The sequence below is a fragment of the Patella vulgata genome, chromosome 9 (assembly GCF_932274485.2).
Source record: "Patella vulgata chromosome 9, xgPatVulg1.2, whole genome shotgun sequence".
Taxonomy (NCBI): Eukaryota; Metazoa; Mollusca; class Gastropoda; family Patellidae; genus Patella; species Patella vulgata.
In genome coordinates, this window is record NC_065887.2 from 7,625,803 (window position 1) to 7,652,641 (window position 26,839).

Below are 26,839 nucleotides of genomic sequence, written 5' to 3' on the forward strand. Positions count from 1 at the left end.
CAGCTTCGCACCTGTTGCTATGTACCGAGACAGCTAAGTCACGTGACACAAATATGACATTTTTTGATCGATTGTTATAGCAGGGGTATTACCTGACAATAACAATGTTTTGAGAAGGATCTGAAGCAAAATTATGAAAAATCAATTAGTTTAAATATGTTTTTAGTCCAAGTATATCATCAAATCGCCCAGTTTGTACGCGGGAATGTCACTTTAAATAAAACTCACCAATACAGTAAGCAGATGCGCTTAAATCGATGCGTTTAAGATTATATACGAACATGTTCAACTCCTGACAATAGTTTGTCTCAATTTGATTCACTTCTGTGCAGGTGTCATCTTCGGACTGTGCACAAACTATGGCCGTACTCAGCGAGTTATTGCTATAGACAGCATCTGAAACGAAGTAAATGTATTATTAGATTGCGGACAACGTAGATAAAACACTTAAACATGCATTATGCAAGAGCTAAATCTGCCTATTGCAGGTCTTTCTTTAGGCCTGAAATGTTTTCTAAAGTATTAATTAGACATTAATTAACTGATCTAGGCCTTAATCAACTCTCGATGGCATCAGATTTTTCCGATATTAAATAGATGAGAATGGTTCAGCGATACTTTTATTTAATCAAATATGGAGGACCGAGACTTAGCTTCGATCAACCATGTGTGGTTGAAATTATTGCACACGTCCGTCAAACCTTCAAAGGCTAATATCTTCGCTTGCAATAGAGTAATGTGAAGGATATTTTCAAATTATTGATTTGACATCATCTACTTTCGAACTGTTATAGCAAGAATGGCTAGCTCTTTATCTAAATCTTACATAATGTATCTTTAATGTTTATTGGTAAGTTCGCATTTTTAGTTATTAGTCTGTAGTTCGTAGTGGCGTGACAAAAGGGTATACCACACTATCGCCTAGGTTTGTGGATTCAATAGTAATGAGTGTTATAATTAGTCACGGTTTTATCGACCGAGACAAGGAGGGGTTCAAGATAGATGAACACCCGAGCTCGTGCAAAGTTGTGCATATTCTCAGTATCCCCAGTGGTATCGTTCCGTTCTACTACACTAACCTCTAGGTCCAACTACGGGGAGAGACGCAGTCAAATTATCCCCCCTAGTGGTTTACTCAGCAGATCAGTGTGGGGGGGGGGGAATAACCCTAATATAAAGTTTATACCTGTCTATTTACGATGCATAGAAATCAGATCATGTCCAATGTCAGGCTTTTGAAATATAAATTGAAGAAATTTGGATTGATATGCGGATAAATGTATTTCAAGCCTATTTGCTGATTTCAAGTTTTCGACACTTGTTAATACGCACAATGGCCGTATGTTTTCGTCGCCCATGCCTGTTCGTCCAGCGCCCAAGCTCTACAGACTAAAGTTAATATCCGATTGACTTTAAACGTATACACAGTTAAGGTCATGAAACAAAGAATCCTATTGATTTTTAAGGATTTCCGATAATTACTTACACAGCTATGGTCCTTGATATTAAATGTTTGTATATTAAACGTTAGAATACGTACAGAACTAGAAGCCAAACAAATTCTAGTGATTTCTGATAAATACTTAATGGTTTGTTACTCGTAATTAGATTGTATTGTGTTGTAAATGTTGTCATAACTGACAAAAGAAAAAAAATCTGCGACAACGTCTGTTGACTGCCCAGACGACTTAGGTGCTGTGGGCGTATGTTTCCTGCCAACCTAACAGAATAAGCTAACCATATAAGAATGTGAACAACAAGCAAGTTAGAATGGTATATTAGTTAGAATAGACATCCGAAAGGAAAGATTAAAATTATTTTTAAAAAATGACCAAACAGAAATTTATCCCAGTTCGCTGGGCTTGTGTATTTTATTTCTCACATGCATTGCATGAGTTTTTCTAGCCAGAGTTACTATTTCACCCACTATAAAGCCATTTCCAACAAATTCTTGAAAAAAAAATAGTTATTTATTACTAACTACATGTTTTTATCTTTTTAAATTAACGAATGAAATTGTATGGTCTATTTTCCACAATCACCGAGTTATTATGTTAATGGGTTCCTTTATACATATGAACACCTACTTTTCTAATCCAGCAAGTTAGATGTTACTCCTTTATATTCTGACGACGTAACATCTAACATCCAAACAGTCAAAAGCTCGACGCAAAAGTTTATAACTAGTTTACTCCGTTAAGTGGACGGTAAATTTCAATTTGTCAGTTGTCTGCATTGGTACCACATAAAACGTATTTCACACGAAATATGTTTTTTTACTGTTTATTTTATGAGATTTTCAAAAATCCATCGCCGGCAAGCGAATGTTAACCATTAACCACGAATTGACCTAGTTTTACTTCGTCAATAAAAATTCCGAATAGGATTCCACACAAAACGAAAGTTATCTATTCGTCATTTATTTTAATATTAATTCATTTATTTTGTTTATTTTGGTGATTTGAACTATAAAAGGACATAGTGACTAAACACTGCAACATTTTCATAAATTGCTCCCCGTGTACAAAATATACGACAAACAGTGGTAATAAGTGTCCGGAAGAGTAAGCTTACCCTGCCTGGCGCCACACCCGCCATAGCTCCATCCAAACTATTAGGCGAAATGTCGGTAAAATAGCATGATTGGCCAATGAACTATCGGTATGCAAAATGCACGCGATGAACTGTGTTAACGATGTAGTAGACATTATCAGGGAGATAGTAATAGTATACGTGTCAATTAAATATATCTCGAATAATAGCCGAGAGAGACACGTTATATTTACCAATCAAATCAATATGACGGCCATAAAACTTTTTAAAGGTTTTAATAAGTTTAGTGCGCAAGTATCCTTGTAGTTGAAGCTTAGATGACAAATGCCTCGATCTACTGAATGTAATATTGGATAGATCTGTTTTACTGGACCGCTTTAGTGTTGTCCAATGATGGTTCATCGGATAAACTTGGATATGCATATGGAATTAACCGACTGACGCCTGACTCGTGAGTATTTGGTCCGCCAACAATTCAGTCGCAAGATTGCGTGCAGGTAACCCTGCTTAGATACCAGTAAGGCGTTAAAACCCCATTTTATTTCATGCATGGCTTTTGTTTAAGTGTAGCGTGATCTTCCTGCACTAACTATTATTGTATTTGGTTTATTGTGTACCGAATAACTAAAACCAATCCAATATATTAGTCAACATTATTTATTCAAATTTGAATATTTACCTTTTAAGTATAAGGGATATATTGCTCCACAATGATTAACACCAGGTGGGTCCACTTCAAGTAGTTTAACATTGGCTTGTCCATACCATCCTTCCGTAATAAATCTATCAGACAGAGGCGTTTCTCCAGCGGTTCTATTATTTGATGACAGTCGTCGCTGAAAGTCTGAGTATGACATCGGTGAGTCGCATGGACCCGCTGATAAATAATAATATCACACATATTTTAACATTTCAAGATGATTATTAATAGGCCAAACTTAGAAAATACATGTACCAAATGCGATGCTTGAAGTTGAGCCACCAATTTTTAATAAGAAAACAACAATTTGAATGAAAATATTGTTTTAAGAAATAATTTCACACTGATATTATATTATCTTTCAGGTAACATTAATTCGTTTTATTTTTATATAAAAGCCACCTGGCTGGTGACTCTGCTGATGGTCTTTGGTCAGGGTTTATCTTCTATCCCCGACTCCTTAAATCACATTGACGTTTTCCCGTATGCTTACAATTAACCATAATAAAGTTACACTCCTCATATACCATTGAGGGGAATCCGAGTGGCTAAGTGGGTAAGACGCTGGCTCGCTAGCCTGGAGGTCGGGTGTTCGATCCCTGCATGGGCCGAGAAAGTTCACCCAGACTTTCCGGCGTAGTTCCCCCTTGTCAGTGATGTGGGACGGAGGGTCTGACAAGAACAGCTGCCTAGTCGTTCTGATGGGACGAAAAACCGAGGTCTCGTGTACACATTGGCGTGCACGTAAAAGATCCCTTGACAGTTGGAATTCGATATAAGAGTAGGCCGTAGTTGTGTCCGGGCAAAATTTCCCTCATGCCCGTCTTCATTAGCCCAGTTCGGAGCAGAACAGTAGGACGTTAAACCCCATTTCATTTCATTTCATATACCATTGAGTAATGTCTCATGAGAGGAGTTATGCATAGGCTAATAAAAATATTGTATAAAAAAATTGCTCCATAAATTATAATCCACATTTATTTTTATTACTATTATTGGCAGCGTAACGCCATAAACAAAGACTGATATGTGTACGCTCCAAGCATATATTAGTACACATCTCTTTTGATTACCATTAATGGCAGCGCAACGTCTTCAACGGTGTACGCTCCAAGCATATAAAACCACATAGGGGTTTCATGGTTTGGCGAATAGTGATTTATCACATGTTAGTCACGAATGGGTCTAGTTTGTTTTGAGTTGAACTTAAACCCCATTTCTCTCTTTCAAATTGACCATATGTGAAGTTGATGCGGATACAGACATATAACACGGCTTACCCAGCAATGTCTAGTTTAGAGAAACAATTAAAATTTGGCTTACCATTTAAACATCTTGTGGTAGATGTTATTAAGATTATTACAAACAATGTTTCAGAAAGATCCATCTTCGGTACATTCAATACATTGTTCTTAGTACTCGGTGGTGTAGAATACAATGATTACTCAAGTAGTTTGTAAAACATAATATAAGTTCCATAATATTATTCATGTCGCATCTGATTGGTTGCTTTAATCTCTGGGAATCCCCCTAATAATTTTGATATTTGATACTAATGTCTCGGTGAATAGCCCTCATAAAAACAGAATCGAGGGGGTAATAAATTAAACTGAAAGATCAAACTTTAGCTGATATAGAGATGACATTTCAATAGAATTTACTGATATTTGATAACCGTCCATTGTAAAAACAGTGTTTGGTTGGTGATTTTAATTTGTGGGGATTCCCCTTAAAATTTTTGATATTTCATACTAATTATAAAACACCCCCTACGGTCCATTGCAATCAGGTCTCGGCATTCATCGTGTTATTCATGTCTGTTTAACACTAAACATTTTATTGTTAAATATGCTTTGGATATTTGATATTATAAATGCATCCGTCTAATAATGGACAATTCACAACGTACTAAACACGTAGACTTATTCTGCAACAAAAGTCCTACATGATATGGTACCAAACCGGGGCTGCACTACATAAAGTCGACATTTTAACTAATGTACTCACAGGCCCGTTTATATTGACCGCTAAAGCGGCGATAGCATTTGATTACTATTTCAATGAAGCCGAACGTGGTCGAATTTTTGTTCGCTCGAAAAACGGCCAAGATTAAATTGCCTTCAGAGCAAATCGGTCAGAACTGGACGTGCGAACGATTTGGATTAGCTAATCAGAGTGCTAGGTTAAAAAAGCGTACATGGTCAATCGGCTATGACACAGTTGCATCTGCGGTCATCAGTGATCGCGTTCTCGCTTAGAACAAATGAGCTTTTAGCCACTCAGTGTTGTTTTTGACTACAAATTTAATGTCCAATATATTATACATGATATTATGGATAGGTTAATCTATTTGAATGTCCCCCTCCTTTCGAAGAATGCAGGGGACTGTTATAACGTCTGTCTGTCCGTCAGACTTTTTAAGCTAGAATGTTCAAACTTGGTGTTTAGTGGGTGGATGAATTTGATGGAGTTCGAAGATGGTCAATTTCTGCTTAGTCTAAGTAAGATAAGCAATTTGATTGGTTGATGATTTGGGACACGATACCTAAGTAAGAGTGATGAAACGTCGTGTATAGTTTTATCACATCAGTCGTTTGACTAAGTTCGATAATGAACATTTTTGCCTCAAGGTAAGCAGAGCGATAAGCAATTTGATTGGTGGACACTTTGGATCTCGAAACTTTAGATTCTAATTGCGTGATGATTGGGTGAAACTTCATGTATAGTTTCATTACGCCGATACCTTACTTAACAAAGTCCGAAACTGAGCATTTTCTGCCTGGGCAAAGTAGAACACAATAACTACCATTGTTCAAATTTGGCCTAGGTGTCTATTGGGTAAATTCCTTGACAGTGTTCGACCATGTGCATATTCCGCTCATGCTAAGTAGAGATAAGCAATTTGATTGGTTGAAACCATTGGACACGATAACTGTAGTTCTAATTGAGTGAGAGCGATAAAACGCCGAGTATATGTAGATTCATTATGTCAATACCTTGACCAAGTTCAATGCTGGTAATTTTCTGCTTAGCCTAAGTATCGATAAGCAATTTGATTGGTCAAGACTTTGTAAAATAACAACTCTGCTTTTAATTGGGGTAGGATATTTACACTTTATGTAGATGCTCATTGACTGAGTTTAATGATTAACATTTCCCTCTAAAGCTACTATGGGACAAAATAACTGATGGAGAGTGATGGAACGTAGTGCATAGTTTCACTACCATGTACTACTTCAAAACCTTTACTGATTTTGATCATGAACATTTTAAGCTTAGACAAAGTATAGACAACCAGTTTGAATCATTTTGTGAAATAAATAACGCTGTGTGCCTCAATAGGTTTGGCCATCTTTGTTCAATTTTCGAGGTTGGTGATCGAAATCAGACACCCCCACGACACTGCGTCCACAGTGAGCTAAGAGTGGCCCCTTTCGTCATGCTTGCTACTGCATCCACAGTGAGCAGTGGTCGGCCAGAGAGTCTAAATGAAATGCCATATTAGATCTGAGGCAGACTCGTGTACTCTTAATCCCCTAATCTCTAATGGAATGTCCTTCTATTCCGCAATCTTGAATTATTTTCCAATGTAACTAATTACCAAATATCTGTATGGAAATGTATTCAGCTACCCCGAAAGGATATATTTTGATATCAAACTCGATCATATTATGGTAATTGGATACAAATTTGCATTTTCCAGCCAAAACTGGTGTCAATTGTGGATCTTGGCCAATTTCGTCCCCTGAGAGGTAAAAGGTCGTAAGTGACAAAACAGGCAAATTTGATATTTTTGCGCCAAAAGTTTATAAATTGACCCTCCCAGGTTATAACAAACAATGGTGGCAATTGCAGTGATACAAACTGCATTATCGGTAATTAATATTAGGTAGTATGTGGGGAATGTCACCAAGATGTCACTGGACAAAGGTAGTAAGTACACTGATGGAAGTGTAACAAGGTCGTAAGTGACATATAGGCATGTGCAGTAGCTACTACTACTTGTTAGTTGTGTTTTACGTCCGCTTCCACCGAGGTGATATCGCAGACAATGCAGTAGCTACTTCCTTCTACTAAGTTCTAGTAAATCAAGCATGGCATTCACACAAAAGCCTACATTTCTAACGTCCGAAGAAGCCTTGGCAATATTATTTGATTCGGATGCGGAAACGCTTGAAAATTTATCGTCTGGTGACGAATATAAACCAACAGATGAAGATAGTTCCGACAGCAACACTAATGGTATGTAATAATCTGAGATCTATGTTTAAAATAGTTAGCCCCACCATGTGAATTCTTAGATTCAGTTTGTATTAAAATTACATTCAACATAGGGAAGGCCCTTATGTCGACTAGTTATAAAGAGAGATAACTCTTTAATGCTTAGAGGTTTTTTTATACTACAACATTAGTGTTCACAATGGCTTACTACACATCAGATTCAGTTTGTTTACATTCAACTAATAAAGAGAGATAACTCTTTATTACTTGGAGTTTTCAACATACAATAATAGTGTTCAGACCACATCAGACCACAACACAGGGAAAGGCCCTGATATCGGCTAGTAAAGAGAGATAACTCTTTATAAATGATTGTAGTTTTCATACCACTACAAGAAGGGCGGGGCGATTAAAGTAGCCATTTAGCACATACTCTAATTAACACATGGTATACTACTTAATAAGTTACAAATAAGTCCTATATTTTCCATCGAACCAGGTTTATTTCCAGATCTGCACGGAATGATTGCAATGGGACTTAATGTCCTACTTTTCATTACCGACTGGGCTAATGACGACAGGCATACGCCATACAGTGCCATGGGCAACATTTTGTCCGGATAGCAATTGAATTCCAACTCCCAAACGTTTTTTTAAATGCAACGCGTAGGCCTAGACAAAATCTCTGTTTTACGTACCATCCAAATAACTAGGCACTGTCCTTCTCAGGCCTCTCGCCCTACATCACTAATCGAGGGGGACCATACCGGAAAATCTGAAGAACCTCCATACGACCAACGCTTTCTCTTATCTAATGGTTAAACATTGAAATTATCTTATAATTCAAATACTAATTAGTGTCAATCTTATCCAATTTAAATAAATTAATAGTATCGGGTGTCAATCACAAGTTCTTTTGTCTCTACTTTCAGATGTAGATCTGTAAGGTGTTGTACTTCGTGGGGGAGTGTTTCGGGGTCACAAATGTTTTTGGCTCTTTTTGTTAGGGTGGCGACGACGGCTGCCTTAGTGCTGTTAGGGTGGTTTGATTTATAATGAATATACTGGTCCGTGTGGGTTGGCTTTCTGTATACTGAGGTAATTATTTTAGAGTCCTTTCTTTTAACTAGTATGTCTAGGAAAGGAAGACTGTTGCTGGTTTCATTCTCCATGGTGAACTTGATCCTTGGGTGTTGGTTGTTCAAATGGTGTAGTAGGATACCCGCATCATCTTGTTCTTTAATCATGACAAATACGTCGTCAACCTTACGAGACCAGAATAAGGGTTGGAATGGTGCGGTTTCAATGGCTATTTCTTCCAGTGACGTCATGAAAATTTCTGCTATCAGGGGGGATAAGGGACTGCCCATTGGTAACCCATGGATTTGTTGGTAATAGTTGTCTCCCCATGTGAAGTATGTAGATTCCAGGCATTGCTTGATTAGACAGATGGTGGTATCGACTTGTAATGATGTTTCCAGTGACGTAGAGAGTTGGCGGATGCGGGTTTCTAGGACTTTGAGGGCATCTTCTCTTGGCACATTGGTAAATAGATCAATAACATCGTACGAGAGCATTTTCCCTGGGTTTCTTATCTCTTTGAGTTGGGCGCAAAATTCAGTGGAGTCTTTAATGAACGAATCTGCCATTTTCCCTAGTGGTGAGAGTAATTTTGAAAGATACTTGGCAGTATTGTAATACTATGGAGCATATCAGGAGTCTGGCTTTAATTGGATCTTTGTGGATCTTTATTGATGCTCTAGCGTATGGTGAACAGGGGTGGTCTGGTTTCAGTCTGTTATGGATGTTGTCGGTGATCTTCCCCTCTTCACAGAGTGATTTCAAAAGCTTAGCATGATCATTAACATGGTTATTGGTAGGGTCTTTCCTAAGGCGTCGGTAGGTTGAGGTATCATTGAGTAGGTCTTCCACAAGGGTCTGGTATTCATCTGTGTTCATCACTACTGTTGCCTTACCCTTGTCAGCAGCTACAATGGTTATCTTCGGATCACTGCGAAGGTCTTTTATAGCCTTTTTCTGTTGCAGAGTTATGTTGCTTGCTTGTGGTTTGGCTTTTAGGAGTAGGTCAGTAATTTGATGTCTGAGGTATTCCACCTTCCCACCTGGTGCTAGTTGGCGTAGCCCCTTTTCAATATTGGTTATAAATGTATCAGCATGAGGTTTTTGGTTGGATGGTACAAAGCGAAGGCCTCTAGAAAGTAGATTTATTTCATCTTCAGATAGGTTTGACAACTGTCTTGGTAAGGTAATCATTGGTGACATTGGTTTTGGTTTTATTTATTGGTTTGGTTTTGGTTTGTTTCAGGTTGTAGAATTTTTTGGTATGTTTAAGTTTAACAATTGTTGATTTAGGCGGGTGTGACTTTTTTTCTGAATTTCTTGGAATATTTGGAGATCTAACTGGGTAATAGTGTTTTGAAGTTCAGTTTGTAGTTCGTTGACTCTAATGGATAGTTTCTGCTTTTCATTTCTAAAGTGCTGGAGTCTTTGACGGAGTAAGCATTTACTGGCATATCTAACAATCTTGGTTGCGGCATTCGAATTCACTGGTGATTTAATTGTGAGGCCTTTGGGTATGAGGTCACTGTCCCTACATCTCATTAAAAAGGTAACGCTGTTGCATGTACGTATATACTTATCTTCACACTTACATATTTGGTTAATAAGGTTGACAGCCACATCTCCATATTGATGTCTAATATATTCTTTAAATGGCATTTAGTAATTGGAACATAATCAAATAACACACTATTTATGGATAACAATTACTGTGTTTATTTCACTGCGACGTTTCAACAAGATTCCACAAGTCTTTATCAAGCATATAACACAAATAAATAAAATGAAAACAAAATAGCTATATATATATATGCACGAGCAGTGCGAACCCTCCAATGGGATGCAAAATCAGCAAGCATGAGCAACTGTCCCAACATTTGTGACCCCGAAACATTCCCCCACGAAGTACAACACCTTACAGACGTTTTCACCAAACACAATGGGTATCCGCTACAGATGGTCAAAAAGATTATTAATTCCACACTATCCGACCTACCAAAACCAGATAAACTAAAACCTGATAAAGCCCCTATACCAGTGTTTATACCCTTCCACGGAAACCTCCCACCAAATTAGATGATTATTAAAACAAGAAGCGCAGATAGAAACCACATATCTCAAAGGCAAGACAACCAAGGATTCAATAAAAGCAAATGGTAAGATAACCCCCACCAAACCCATCTCCCCAAAAGGGTGTGTTTACCAAGTCATCTGCAGCTGTGGGGAATCATACAATGGAGAATCGAAGAGGCCCTTAGACATCAGATTTAAAGAACACATGTCGAAAACACCCACCAACCAATCTGCCATTGCCGAACACCTATTTGAAAACCCGCGCCACCGAGTGAACTGGACTAACGTCAAAAAGTTAGCTGTTAATTGCCACAACAAACGAAACCGAAGAACCCATGAAGCTATTAATATACGCTGGCATGAAACAAAACTAAACAGGGACCCAGGAATTTACAATCCAAGAGCGTATGATCGCATCATTAAAATGTAGTTTACATCGTCTCTGAACTATCCTTTAATTTTAATATTTGTATTGCTTTTAACTTTGTACATCTCCTCAAATCAATTACAATTTGCTTTACTGCATATTGCCTTCACTGTTAGGATTAACTGCTTATGGCTTCAGTTTCACCCCCATAATACTTGTCCTTTCATCTTTTATTATTACTTTCATCTATAACTAATTACTGTATATATATATATATATAGATTTATTTAATATGTTTTTACAGTCCGGACTCATTATACCTGCTAACAATTGTTTGATCCTCTGGCTTCATTCCTGCACTTATCTATACCAATTACAGTTTATAACCATCTATGTACATTGTTTATTTAACGGCTTGGGACAGTTGCTCATGCTTGCTGATTTTGCATCCCATTGGAGGGTTCGCACTGCTCGTGTATATATATATAGCTATTTTGTTTTCATTTTATTTATTTGTGTTATATGCTTGATAACGACTTGTGAAATAAACACAGTAATTGTTATCCATAAATAGTGTGTTATTTGATTATGTTCCAATTACTAAATGCCATTTAAAGAATATATCATTGTAATGCATATTTAAAATATTCTTCTGGAAGACAAAATGATATCTTCATTAATTTCATTCATTTATATATTTTATAACGGCCGTACCGCAAAAATCGTAATCAGTATGTAAAATGTATTTTAACTGAGTGGGGATCACGTGGCTACGTGGGTAAGACGCTGGCCCGGTAGCCTGGAGGTCGGATTTTCATCCCTGAATTGGTCGAGAAAGTTCTACCAGATTTTCCGGCGTGGTTTCCCCTTGTCAGTGATGCAGGGTGGAGGGCCTGACAAGAACAGCTGTCTAGTCGTTCGGATGGGACGAACAACCGAGGTCCCATGTACACATTGGCGTGCACGTAAAAGATCGCTTGGCAGTTGTAATTCGATATAAGAGTAGGCCGTAGCGCCCATAGCACACTGTATGGCGTATGCCCGTCTTCATTAGCCCAGGTTAGGAGCAGAACAGTAGGACGTTAAACCCCATTTCATTTCACTTTAACTAGTTAGAATAATGAAAAATACATATTTTATAACAACTGTACCACAAAAAATTGGTAATCAATATGTAAAATGTATTTTAGCTGAACGTTTACATGATGTAAATATCGAACTTTACCATTCTGACCCCATGGTGGATTCTAATCCTGTATGCTGTGGCGTAATGCTTGGACTTCTACCCACTGGACCAAACATAATCAAATGTCAAGATGGGGTTATTGGACGTTTTGTTAAGATTTTTATCGAGAAATCAGAGATGATGACTTTATGTGAAGTTGAGATAACTGGTCATAAAGGTGGGTAGCATATATAGATAAGTTTATCAGCGCGGAAACCGAACATCTAGAGAAATGTATGAAGTCCATGCATGTGTTTATACATTACAAAAGATTGTATATGACGTTGAATCTTTCATCTCTAAGATGGGCACTGTGTAGTTACCAGATTTGTCTTTAAGACATTTTAGGCGCAACATAACCCTTTTATTCCTCTAGGTATTGTTTGTATTTGCGAATTGTTAATTTCGGTCTATGTTTTTGTATGCTTCAATATTAGGATTTTGTAGAGAATTGAGTGCAACTCTCCGTGTAAAATATCTTGACATGCTCTTGAAGCTGAACCTTTTTATATTTAGCTATGTCACGACCAGAGACTGAATCGCGATTGATGCCACCATAGACTATTTAACGGTTTGCTCTCTCGGATTAATTAAACCAGTGTGACGTGTCGCTACGGGGATATACAGCAGAGGAAACGTCGAATGACTGTAAGGGGTATTGGATAGTCTTTAATTAGCTGTACTTGGTTATCGGGGGGTTTAATTCCATCTGCCGAAATGTCATGGCCGAGGTATAGGCAGTGTTTTTGAGCAAATTCACATTTCTTTGAATTAAGTTTTAACCCTGCTTTGCGGAAACGATCAAACACAAGATTCATGTCTTTAAGAGGGGCATCTAATGTTTCATTAAAAAATAAGCACATCGTCAAGATAACAAAGAACACTAGTAAAAGTTAACCCGTGTAATACTTTATCCGTTAAGAGTTCAAATGAATTGGGTGGGGATTTTAAACCCCATAGGTAAGCGAAGGAATTTATAACAACCAAACCAAGTTGAAAACGCAGTGTATTTTGATGAGGAGGGGTCTAACCCCATTTGGAAAAAATCCAGATGATAAGTCAATTGAGGTTATAAAATTTGGTGTTTTAGTAGCGAAAGCTTCTGTTAACTCTTGTAAGTCCGGTATGCGATAATGAAAGTCCAGAGTTTAGGTATTGAGATAGCGGAAAACCACACAAAATCTGTACAATGACAAACGTTCTGCTTTGCCCCCAGGCTGGTAAGTTGTCTTAGTTTTATTACGCTTTGTAACCAAAACAACAGGGCTGGTAATAGGTACATCCTCAGATTCTGAGATTGGACAAATGACACCTTGCGCAACTAATTCCTCCAACTGATGACGCAGAAATTCACGCTTGTCAGGGGGAAGTCTATATGGATTCTGATGTTTACCTACAGCAACCGGTTTTAACAAAATTTTATATTCAACAAAATCAGTTAGTCCTAATGAGGGATTCTCAGTAATGACAAAGATGTCCTTAATAGCAATTAGTAAAGAGGTAAGTTTTTCTAAATCTTTCCGTGTACACCACAATTTGAAAAATTAAGTTGTTCTAAAAATGACTCATGAGTAGTACTACTAGTATCAGTATTACCAGCACATAACAAATTAATCTGTTCATCCGATGAAGAGGTGGAAGTTGATGATTTGTTTACATCCAAAATAGAGTATGAGTCATCAAGGGAGTAAACTCTGCAGTTGGTTAAAATAATGTCACAGGGTTGTCAGTAGTATTCAAATTCTTAAAGGCACAGTTGGGATATAGAAACTGTACACAAACTTTTACACACCATGTTTTTTCGTAGTAAATGTTGATCCTTGAATACCAAATTCGTGCGCCAATTTACCCCAAATATACTGAGCGCCATGGAAAACGCATCACTTTTTTTCCCAAATATACATACAAAACCACCATGAACTATTGTTTCACACAATTATGCTCCTTAATTAACGCAAAAAATATCGGCCCGTGTGCACAAAAAAAAAATGCACGAGATGCACATGAAAAACCCAATATTCACGTGCAGCATTGTGTGTGAGCCTTTTAAAACCATGTTTTCAACTTAATGTGCAGTACATGAACTGTGAAACGCCAATCTGTCGTAATTTGTTGTTGGACGTGTGAAGGAATCGAGCTAGAGATGCCGAGACTTACTGAAAATCAACGGAATGAAGCCATGGGAATGTCCAGGGCTGGCATGTCTACACGTGCTATTGCCAGACACTTCAATTGTCATCAGTCCACTATTGTAAGGTTGGTGGAACGTGTTCGAGTTACTGGATCAACACGTGACCGTCAACGTCCTGGTCCACAACGCGTTACAACCCAGGCTCAAGACCGCTACACACGGATCACTCATCTGCGTGACAGATTCCGCCCAGCGACTCGAACAGGTGCAGCAGTCGTCGGAAGACAAGGACCAGTAAGTGCCAACACCGTAAGACGTCGTCGAAGAGAAGTAGGTCTCCGTGCACGACGACCTTATGTTGGAGCTATCCTCAGGGATCATCACCGTCAGCGGCGTTTGATATGAGCTCAAGGACAACAGACATGGCGAAGAGTAGACTGGCAAAGTGTGCTCTTCAGTGATGAGAGTCGCTTTCATCTTTATCACGCTGATGGCCGTCAACGTGTGTGGAGACGTCTTGGGGAACGTATTGCAGACTGCTGCGTCTTCGAAACGAATCGATGGGGTGGGGGAAGTGTAATGATGTGAGAAGGCTTCACATTTCATCACCGGACCGCCTTACACATTTGCAGGGGTCGCGTTAATGCTGTAGCCTACCGTGATGATGTCTTGCAACCAATTGTTGTTCCGATGTTTCGAGCGCACCCACAGCTTCATCACTTCCAACAGGATAATGCACGTCCGCATACCGCCCGTTTTAGTATGGACTACCTGGCTGCCTACAACATCAAGGTCTTGGACTGGCCAACCATGTCTCCGGACATGGCACCGATAGAACATGTCTGGGATGAGATTGGACGCCGTCTGTATCGGAGAACACAAATGCACACCATTGCTGCTTTAGAAGCTGCTCTTGTCCAAGAATGGAACAATTTGCCCCAGGCCTTCTTTCAAACATTGGTAAATTCCATGCGACGTCGCTGCACAGCGTGCGTAAGAGCCCGTGGAGGACATACGCGCTACTGTCATCTGTGTCGTACTTTTGGTTTTGACCCCTCTGACTTTGTACCGTTGATTACAGATTAAACATCCATAAGTGTACAAATGTGTTGTTATTGATGTGTTCCCATTTGAATATTGTTCACAATAAGAAGCAAAATAAATAAGATATGTTTACAGGATTATTTTGTTATACGAAAAACTAAGTGATGCGTTTTCCATGGCGCTCAGTATAATAATTTCTTTGCCAACAGGAATTTGAACAGTTTTAGGACATTTGACATGAGTGGCTTTAGAAACATTAGAAAAATCAAGAATACGTTTTAATTTCTTAAGAAACTGTACACCCAAAATGACTGGTTGGGAGGTGTTTTTTAAGTACATGAAATTGACAACAATAATTGACATTATCAGTAGTTCGAAAATCTAAATAACAAGTACCTACAACTATTATCAGCTAAAACAACAGGATTAAAATTGTACTTAATAGAATCATGCAACTGACAAAATAAATCATCAGAAATAGTATTAATTGAACTACCACTATGTAATAATGCACACAATTTCATATGGTGAAAATTTTTCCCGTAGGCGTAATACAATGATTATTTATTGATTTAGTGGTTGGTTGAGCGGTGACTGAGGATGACTTTGTGTTGGATTGAAAGACGTTCGAGTTGCTGGTTGTTGATGGTACTGTTGACGTGACATGTTGTAAGAGGTTGGGTGCTGTCGTGGCCTTTGAAGAGAGTAGCCCAAGGGAGCCAGGTTGTAAGCCCTCGGGCTTGGGTAGTTTTCCGACACACTAAGTTTAAATTTAGTACTGGAATGTCCAAACTATTGACAAACACTACAATGAAACTCTGGACGAACTTGACCTCCTGGTATTTTATTACACTGTTTCTGCTGATGACCTATTCCATAACAAGAATAACATGTACCACTATTGGATTGAGGGTAGCTGGGTGGCTGGAATAGTTCAAATCTGGATGATTGTATTGGGGGTGATGTCTGTAGGTGTAAGAAGAAACTGTTGGAGGCGTATCCAAATGACTCACCCGTCGTTGCTGCCAACAAAGCTTCAAAACACGAGACTGGGTTTCTTGCTGGAAGAAAAAATGCTAGAGATGGAGGCAGACCCTTGAAAAAATTCAATTAAATATCCATGTCGGTTTTTGTAAATGAAATGAAAGGAAATGGGGGTTTAACGTCCTACCGTTTTGCTCTTAAACTGGGTAAATGAAGACGGGCATACGCCATACAGTGTGCTATGGCCTACTCTTATATCGAATTTCAACCGCCAAGGGATCTTTTACGTGCACGCCAATGTGTACACGGGACCTCGGTTTTTCGTCCTATCCGAACGACTAGACAGCTGTCCTTGTCGGGCCCCCCGTCCTGCATCACTGACAAGGGAAAACCACGCCGGAAAATCTGGATGAACTTTCTCGGCCAATGCAGGGATCGAACACCCGACCGCCAGGCTAGCGAGCCAGCGTCTTACCCACTTAGCCACGTGATCCCCATATGTCGGTTTTTGATAGCTGATGTCCAAGTCTTATCAATCTGCTATGAAATGCATCAATGGTTTCGTGACCTTGAGTAATCGATTGATATTCAGCTTGGAGGGCAAGGTTTGTCTGCGATATCACCTCGGTGGAAGCGGACGTAAAATACAACTAACTCATCATCATCATCAAGGTTTTCTTCAGGTGCAATGGAAAAGGCAGCCTTAAAATGTTTGATGAAACTATTCCAAGATTGCTCATAAAAATAATTATGTGACAACTTTCCAAACCAAATCTTTGCTGAGCCTGTTAACAATAAGTAGAAAGCAGCTTTTTTCTTCTGGATGGTTGGTAAATTATTAAGTTCAGTACATGCTTCAAACTCCTAAAGAATGAATCGAATGATATCGATTTATTAAAATGTCCATCAAAACGCTTCATAAAATACAGATATGTTGAGGCGTGTGTGTCATAGTACCCTGTGCCACCACTGACACTATCGGAATCGAAATGATGAAGACAAGGCATGGTTGGGTGCGAATTGTCTGAAGTAAAGACGAGCTGATCACCATCAAAGTCAATTAAATTATATTTTAAGGATGTCACCTCTTTGGTTATGATGGCAAATAAGTCACCCACTTATAATTATCGTTAACAGTCTTCATTGTTGTAGGTTGAGTTATGTAGAGCAGGCCCACACGTCAGCTCAATCTAGACAAAAAGTAAACAAGTAAACAAATATGGCGCGATTCTCTCTCACAACAACACGTTGTTAATGTTTAGGAAGAAAGAATGCATCTCCACCATGTGACGTGTCGCTACGGGGATATACAGCAGATTCACTCGGTTTTCAACAGGCCATGCGACGTTCAAAGATTAAAAAAAAGACATCTGGGTTTTTTTTTGTACTTGGTATTTTACATAATCATTATTCACAATGAATATGGCGATGTTCTTTCCGCTCCCTCATCCATTCAGCTCTACCGCCAATTCTCGATCAAACCAGCCCCTTACATACTTGGCCTCAGACTCGATCACACGGGCCCATTATCAAGCATAAATGTAACACCAGTCCCCACAAGCTACAGAACATACAGAATACAGCAACCGGAATGATTTCACGAAACAAAATATCATCTCACATAACACCTATTTTAACATCTTTACACTGTCCCCCAATTCCCACTTGCATCAACTGTATGGTCCTGTGCCTCACATACCAGTGTCTACGAAATCTGGCACCCAGCTATTTATTTGAACTATTAACTCCATGTCAGCCAATTCAGTCCTTGAGATCTTATAACCAGAACACACTCGTCACACAGTCGAAATTTGAACATTTTGGTGACAGACGTTTCAGGTAGTTTCTCCTAAAAGTTTTGGAATGATATACCTCTGAAAATCCGAGAGTGTGAAAATCTTGACTACTTTTAATTCACAGCTAAAGACTCACTTATTTCCAGAATGCTATGTTAATTAGACTTTGTTCCATGTGTATATATAACTATTTATTCATTGCGCTTTGGGTATGCTTTTGGATATATTTGGCGCTCGACAAATATACAGTATTATTCTTAATTGTTAAACAGTTTGGTCCTGAGCTCATTTCAAACAGCTTCCGCAATACGATATATGTATCCGAAAATTATGTTACAGTGAAGATCATTATATCTTTCAGTTGATGAGTCCTCTTTCCAACAGAACACGTGTAATGTGAACGGATGTAAACGATTTCCAAGTAAGTTATGAAATTATATCACCAGTTTTAACAATTGTGTTATTCTCGCGACACTGTCGTTTGATATTGACAAGGCCCATCAGTTTATCCCTCGCTTGTCGAAGAAAGCAGGGGCCTATAAAAATGGGTCTGTCACACTTTCCTTCTAGTTGAGCTTGAATTTGAATGTCTTGATGGAGTTCTAAGGTAAGCAGAGGTAAGCAATTTAAGTGGTTGATGATTTTGGACATGATAACTTTAGTTCCCATCTTCATTAGCCAAGTCGGAGCAGAACAGTAGGACGTTAAACTCCATTTCATTTCATTTCCAATTAATTGAGAGTGATGAGACTTGGTGTATAGTTTCATTAAATCAACACCATGACAATGTTCGATAATTAACATTTTCTGCCGAGGGTAATAAGGGCGATAAGTTTTGATTCTAATTGAGTGATAGTGGTGAAACCGCTCGCATAGTTTCATCACATCAATACCCGAACAAAGTTCGATGCTGCGCATGCTCTGCTTAGGCAAAGTGATTGGTCGAGATTTTGGAACACAATAGCTCTCCTACTAATTGAGGTAGAATGTTCAAAATTGATGTAGATGTCTATTTGGGTGAATGCCTTGAGAGAGTTCAATCATGCGCATTTTCCACATAATAGAGATAAGCAATTTGATTGGTTGAGACTTTCCAACACGATAAATTTGGTTCTAATTGGATGAGAGAGATAAAGCTCCGATTATAGATTCAGTATATCAATGCCTTGACTTAAGTTCGATGATAATAATTTTCTGCTTCGCCTAACTAGCGATAAGCAAATTGATTGGTCAAGACTTTGGAACATAACAACTCTGCTTTTAATTGAGGCATAGATGTTCATAAGGCAAATGCCTTGAAATAGCCCAATGGTTGGATTCCCTGCCGCTCGCGCGAGACACGACGAGATCTCAATGTCAACGGCAAATCAAGCGATGTGATTTTTGACATTGCGGGATTTTTTACAGAATAGTTTCTCGAACAACTCCTCCTTAGAATTTACGTTATTCTTATAGTTACACGGCAATGTTTCAACCCGATAAGTATTCCTATCCGGTAATGACAAATTTCTCCAGTTTAGAACTTTGAAATTTCCAAATGCAGCAGTTGGAAATTGTGAAATGATCAATTTCAATTTTTTCGTACTTTTTGTAAGCAGCTTGGTTTTGCTTAATACTCCAAATTCCCGTATGTATAAAGCATTTTAAAATTAAGAAACTAAAGTTCAGGTATAATACTTGACATTCACATGGGCGTGTTGATACATTTACACCCCAATCATCAGTTAGTAGTCTATCTATCTGTGGGTTGCAAAAAAAAAGAGCAGCAAGATTAAAAAATAATAATATTAATAATTGATTCCTTTCCTATTTCTTTGCTTTTGAACTTAATACTGGTAATTGCGCGAGGGGAGGTAATTTTATTTTAGTCACGATTGTCGGGTCTGTTTTTTGCCGCGGCACAGAATTATAAAGGCTTCGCGGGCGTGGTTTCGCTAGCAGGTACTTCAAAATCTGACTGAGTTTGATTTTGAACATTTTGTGGTAAATAAACAAAAGAGACACTAATACTGTTTTCATAGTCAGATTTACTTTAATATTTATCTAGTGAAGAACACTTCCGTATCGGATTCTTCGATCCACTGTTTTCATATTCCTGTTGGACGCGGATTCTACACAAGTTGAACATTTTCTGCTTAGACTAAGCCTAGATAGACAGTTTGCTCACTACATTTTAAAAAGATAAATATGAAATTAATTATGTCTGTCATTTATTTATTTTGGGATTTCGGCGTGGAAGATCAGCCTCATTGTAGGCATGTTAACTACCAGTTTTTATCAATTTTAGTTATCCACGCAACACTTCACAAAACAGCTTTCACTATGGATAACTTTTATTACAGCACGAGCCGTGTACAAAACGTTCAGCCGTAGGGTAATGATTTCACCTAGGCAGTCGTAGAGTTACACGTAGTGAATTCCATAGAAACAACAAAAATATAATTCCCTAAATACGACAAATACACTTAAAACGCGTACGATAACTCACTTCTAAAAATTCCTCAACTACAATTAGGTAGAAACCATATAAAAGCAGTTGATACATCAGATATCTATTTGACATTTTAAGAAGTTTCGTACATTTTCCCGTCATGCAATACCTAGCCCTATATGACAACATTATGATATAAATATATTAGTATTTATGCACCTCGCATAAAACTATTTAATACTCCTTTTGATTCGCCTATTTAACATCTAAAATCGACACTTATTTTCTAAAAAAAACATTGAACTATTTCCGGTAATACAAATTAATACGATAAAGGCAGGTGAAACGGAATGTATCCACTACAAATACATACCATTGCTTACAACATTATGCCTTTGTATGAAACCCAATCAAACGAAACATAATCAGATAAATAATTAAAGAAGTTCTTACAAATTTGGTAATGAAGACCATGTGTATTATATATTTCGATCCGTCTTAGGTAGAAGATAAAAGACATCCTGTTTATGTCTGATAATGTATTTTATTCAAACTATGAGAGTCGATAATTTCAGATGGACCGAACATTGCCTTGGGTAAACCTACTGTACAAAGCTCAACTAAGATACATACACACAATGTGCCGTTGTCATCATCACTGGCTGTCGATGGGAATAGAAATGGTGATGCATATCAGTTAAGCTGCAGTCATACTGAATATGGTGATTATACTTCATGGTTACAAGTTGACCTTGAACTTACTTTTAACATTACCAGTGTTACCATAGTGAATCGCGTCGATGATCGGGAATGTAAGTTAATCTTTGTAAAAGAATCTGATAATAGTGCACGGGCTCTAAAACCGTTATTGAAAGGTACATGCCTACAGCATGGGGCCGTCCAGAGCCTGTTTTTATTCTCCAAATTTAAGTCAAAGTTAATCTGAAAAGTGGAGTGACCACAAACAAATCGCTAAATAAACTAATGCTGCTGTGTTTAATCCTGCATATATTCGCATCATACTTAACTTCGGTCGAAGACGGCCACTGCCAAATGACGTAATGAACATTATAAGTCTATATGGCCGTTTTCAGGAAGTTTCGGAGATCGATATCACAATTGGTTATTAATCTATGTCACATTTGTAGGGGTATGTTTCTGTTGATAGTTACTATTCTGATTGATTTAAGTAAAACTGAGGATATTTTAAGGATATTAAATCATATCGATTGGAGAATATACAAGTAATGCACCGACCAGAAGTTTTATATCAATAAATTAACTGTTTTGTATCTAATATATATTGTCTTTTAGATGTTTATGGTAGAATGACAAATGCAAGTATATTGGTTTATGAGTCTGATCCAACTACTACAACAACCACGCCCATCATTTGTAAATTTATACCAGGGATTTTCGGTATGACTTCTCGAACATTTGAATGTGATGACGTCACTATCGGACGTTACGTCAGAATAATCAAAGATTCTGAGTTTTTAGATGTGTGTGAATTGGAAGTGACGGGAAATTTGGCGTAGATAAAATACTTGTGGTGGGTGTTGCAGGGAGATGGTAAATGAAATTAAATATTCTCCGGTTTAATACACCTCGCTTTTTGGGGCATCAAATTCTGCAATTTTTTAACTTGATAAATATTGAGTTTGGCATCTGCCCCGACCCGCTTGGGCCTTGTCACACCCACGTTTTTGTTAACATTTTGTCTGTAAATCTACAGGTTGAAATTGTTAAGAGATTTTGTTCAAATGCTACATGATCAACCGTTTAATTTTAATTGTTGTACCTATTTATATTGGTCCATGTCGTACCCCCCCCCCCCCAGGGGCAGAGCGACGCCCAATTTTTATCCGCCCACATTATCATGTGGACGTATATTGTCGTCGCCCCTGTCCGTCCGTCCGTCCGTCCACAACTGTTTGTGAACAGTCTACAGGTCACAATTTTTATCCGATTTCATTGAAACTTGATATATAGGTTTATCACCCTAAGATCTCGGGTTCCTGTCGATATTGGCATATATCGGACTGTAACTTCATGGATTATGGCCCCTGATTGTCCGAAAAATCACGTTTTTAGCTTGTGAACACTGTAGAGGTCACAATTTTAATCAGATTTGGTTTAAACTTGAAATGTATGCTTATAACCCAAAGATCTCGGTTCCTTTCGATATTCCTGCATATCGGAACGTAACTTCCTGAATTAAGGCCCCTGATTGTACGACAAATCGCGTTTTTAGCTTGTGGACCCGATAGAGGTCATAATTTTTATCCGATTTAAAAAACCGTATTTTTATGTCACCGTTACACCCTAAGGACGACTGAGTTCGAATTTCGTGAAAATCGGCCCAAAACTGACAAACAAAATGGCCGCCGTTCGTTCTCTAATAGCGTAAAAATATGGTACATGTATATCAAGGTTGTGGACTCAATACAGGTCACAATTTTTATCCGATTTTGTTGAAACCTGAAATGTAAGTTTATAACCCAAAGATCTCGGGTCCTTTCGATATTTGCGCATATCGAATTGTAATTTCCTGAATTATGGCCCTTGATTGTAGGAAAAATCACTTTCGTTTTAGCTTGTTCTCTGTCCTTCCTCGAAAATGTGGACGTATCCTACCTGGCAGCCGCTGGTTGTGTTTATTGTCCACAAAACCGCAATTCTGAATGGATCATCTTTAAAATCGGCATATTTATACCGTAATGACGTTGATCTTGGTACATGTACCGACCCCATTGTTTGTGTTTATCGCCTACATGCAGAAATTCTGAACGGTTCCGTATTGAAAAATTGCATACTTATTCCTTATACCCTAAGGATGATCCCTCTTATCCATACCACGATCCCTAGGGACACAGCTACGCCCATGTTTTCAGTTTATCGTCCATAGGCCGCAATTCAGAATGGATCACAGGGCCGGCGAAAGCAATTCTTGATTGGGGGGGGGGGGGCTTCCATCCTACGTCCTTATAGGCGTGGGTCCCGGGCCGCAATAACCTGGAGAAAAGAGTACTTGCGGCCAAATCCCCCCCACCCCACCCACTCCGCCGGGCCTGGATCATCCTAGAACTAGGCATATTTATGCTTTATACCCGAAGGGCGGGATGCATACTTATTCCTTATACCCTAAGGATGATCCCTCTTATCCATACCACGATCCCTAGGGACACAGCTACGGCCATGTTTTCAGTTTATCGTCCATAGGCCGCAATTCAGAATGGATCACAGGGCCGGCGAAAGCAATTCTTGATTGGGGGGGGGGGGCTTCCATCCTACGTCCTTATAGGCGTGGGTCCCGGGCCGCAATAACCTGGAGAAAAGAGTACTTGCGGCCAAATCCCCCCCATCCCCCCCCCACTCCGCCGGGCCTGGATCATCCTAGAACTAGGCATATTTATGCTTTATACCCGAAGGGCGGGATGCATACTTATACCCTAAGGATGATCCCTCTTATCCATACCACGATCCCTAGGGACACAGCTACGCCCATGTTTTCAGTTTATCGTCCATAGGCCGCAATTCAGAATGGATCACAGGACCGGCGAAAGCAATTCTTGATTGGGGGGGGGGGCTTCCATCCTACGTCCTTATAGGCGTGGGTCCCGGGGCCGCAATAACCTGGAGAAAAGAACACTTGCGGCCAAATTATTGGGGGGGCTAAAGCCATCCCCCCCACTCCGCCGGGCCTGGATCATCCTAGAACTAGGCATATTTATGCTTTATACCCGAAGGGCTGGATGCCCGACCCCGAGGAGTGGCTCAAACCGATTTTTTGCTAATATTTTGTCTGTATATACTCCACATGTTGTAATTATTAACAGATTTTGCTCCAATTTGGCATGATCAATCATTTCAATAACTGAATTGCACTTCAACCACAGCGTAATCCGTCTTATTCTAGCAATGGATAAAACTGGCACACCCAACAGCTAACACTCTGTAATTGTTACATTATTTTATTTATCGTGGGCTTATTATTAAATATATACTTTGCACGACATTAGAAATTGTATTATATTTAAACACCTTGCGTTATAGTACTTGTATTGTATTTAAAACCCTTACCTTATCATAATTGTATTGTATTATAAGTTATAGTAGTGTATTTTATTACTGCCCTTGTTCTAGTGTTCATTTACCTTAAGTTTCAAACATCATCTGTGTTTCAAACCGTACCCAAGTGACAAACATTACCCAACAGTACAGCGGGAGGGAACTTTCTCATGTTGCTCGACGTTGTTATAACTTTTCCTCTGTTAACGGACCCGGTCATAATGAAATCTTCAAGTTACTCCATATATCCACGAGAAAAGATGGAAGAGCGTTTAGCTGAATATATAACATTTTTAAAAAGAACTTAAGTCATCCATACGTTTCTAATGTACACTTTATATACGACCAACCAGAGATCATCAGATATATTCAAACTCATGTAACAACCAACCAAAACAAGCTATTATTCCATAAAGTAAACGACTCAACATTATCAAGCACCGCTTACGAATTCGTATTTTCTAATTTGAACGGACGTCTGGTGATGGTCAATCAAGCCGACGTTTATACGGGACAAGGTTTGGATTTAATTACTAAAGATGTCATGGTTTCTAATAAGTTGATGATGTATGCTTTAACCCGACACAGTCGTGTGGAAAGGAAGTGTGATATGAGACCAGGAACCACCACCTGTTCTGATAAAAGATACCAAGGTTCCCACGATACATACATATTCGTACCACAAGGGAAATTACCCCAAGCAGCATGGGACGATTTGAACCATCTCTCCTTTGTTCCTGGAATCGATAATGTGCTTATATGGACTTTCGAGAATATTTTAAAATATAAAGTACTGAACCCATGTAAAGTGATAACAATGTTTCACTACCATTGTAGTGAAAACGAATAAATAACAGTAAGAATACTGGAATGTCTAAACCCACTGAGAACCTTAAGTGATATGTAAACACGGTGATAAGCTTAAAGGGCGTGTGACTCTATTTTTTGCAGCCTTAAAATAGACGAAACACACATACATATTGATGTAAAAATTAAAGTGATTTATATTCAATTGCTAATCAAGTTATGTTCGATGAAATACGTGAACAGTTCAAATAGAACAATTACGCCTGCTCAGTATATTTATAAAGTTTATTTTAATTATTATTTTGTCGTTTGTGAATCAGCCATTACTAATTACTTCCGCATTGTCTTTTAGGACATGTTTTTCTTTGTTCATTACAAATAGAACACATTTGTATACTGATTATATAATATTTCATTGTGTTGTAAATATTAGATATTAGGATCTCATATTCTCAAGGCAAGATAACAACATCAATATTGATTAAAATGGACCAATGTTCAATTGTAATTCGTGTTTTAATTTCAAATATTATGGGAAATATTGGCTTAGAGGTTCGTTCACATTTTTGTTCGATTTTGACGAAATTTGAAATGTAGGTTTATATCCCAACGATCTCAGTTCCGTTCGATAGTAGCATTTATCGGACCGTAACTTCATGGATTATGGTCTCTGATTGTACGTAAAATCACGTTTTTTATCCAGTTTTGATGAAACTTAATGCATATAACCCAAAGATATTGGTGCATATCGGACCGCAACGTCTTGGATTATGACTCCCGATTGTACTAAAAAAAATCATGTTTTAGTTTGTGGACCCTCTACAGGTCCCCAATGTTACCCAATTTTACAAATCGTTCATGTATTCTACCGTTACACCCTAATGAAGGTCGAGTTCGAATTTCGTGAAAATCGGACGAAACTGTCCGACAAAATGGCCGCTCGTCGTATGTAAGAGTATGTAATACCAAGGTTGTTGGCCCTTTAGGGCGTCACATTTTTTTTGTCCGATTTTGATGAAACTTAAAATATAAGTTTATAGTTTATCGCTAGGATCCCAGTCCCTTTTGATATTCGCGCATATCGAACCGTAACTTCCTGGTGTATGGCTTCTTATTGTACGAAAATTGGTTTTTGAACTTGTTCTATGAGAGCGTATATTGCATGACAAACGCTTGTTATATTCAAGCTTTAGAAACGGAAGTTGAAACAGTATTGTTATATTCAAGCTTTAGAAACGGAAGTTGAAACAGTATTGAGTTGTTTCCAGAAACATTAGTACCATAGGCGAAGGACCCCCCACCCCCCCCTCGATTCGGTGAACCGTCCATTTTTCGGGCAATGTATTTCCGTTTTTT

General features: G+C 38.5%; 1 long non-coding RNA gene across 1 annotated transcript; it reads right to left on the reverse strand.

The window, feature by feature from the left end:
- Window positions 1–261: 261 nt before the first annotated feature.
- LOC126831714 (uncharacterized) lies at window positions 262–4,686 on the reverse strand. The gene is made up of 3 exons (XR_007684277.2): window positions 4,577–4,686; window positions 3,233–3,430; window positions 262–396 (listed from the first exon to the last, which is right to left on the reverse strand). It is a non-coding gene; the product is annotated as an uncharacterized LOC126831714 (long non-coding RNA).
- Window positions 4,687–26,839: the final 22,153 nt, after the last annotated feature.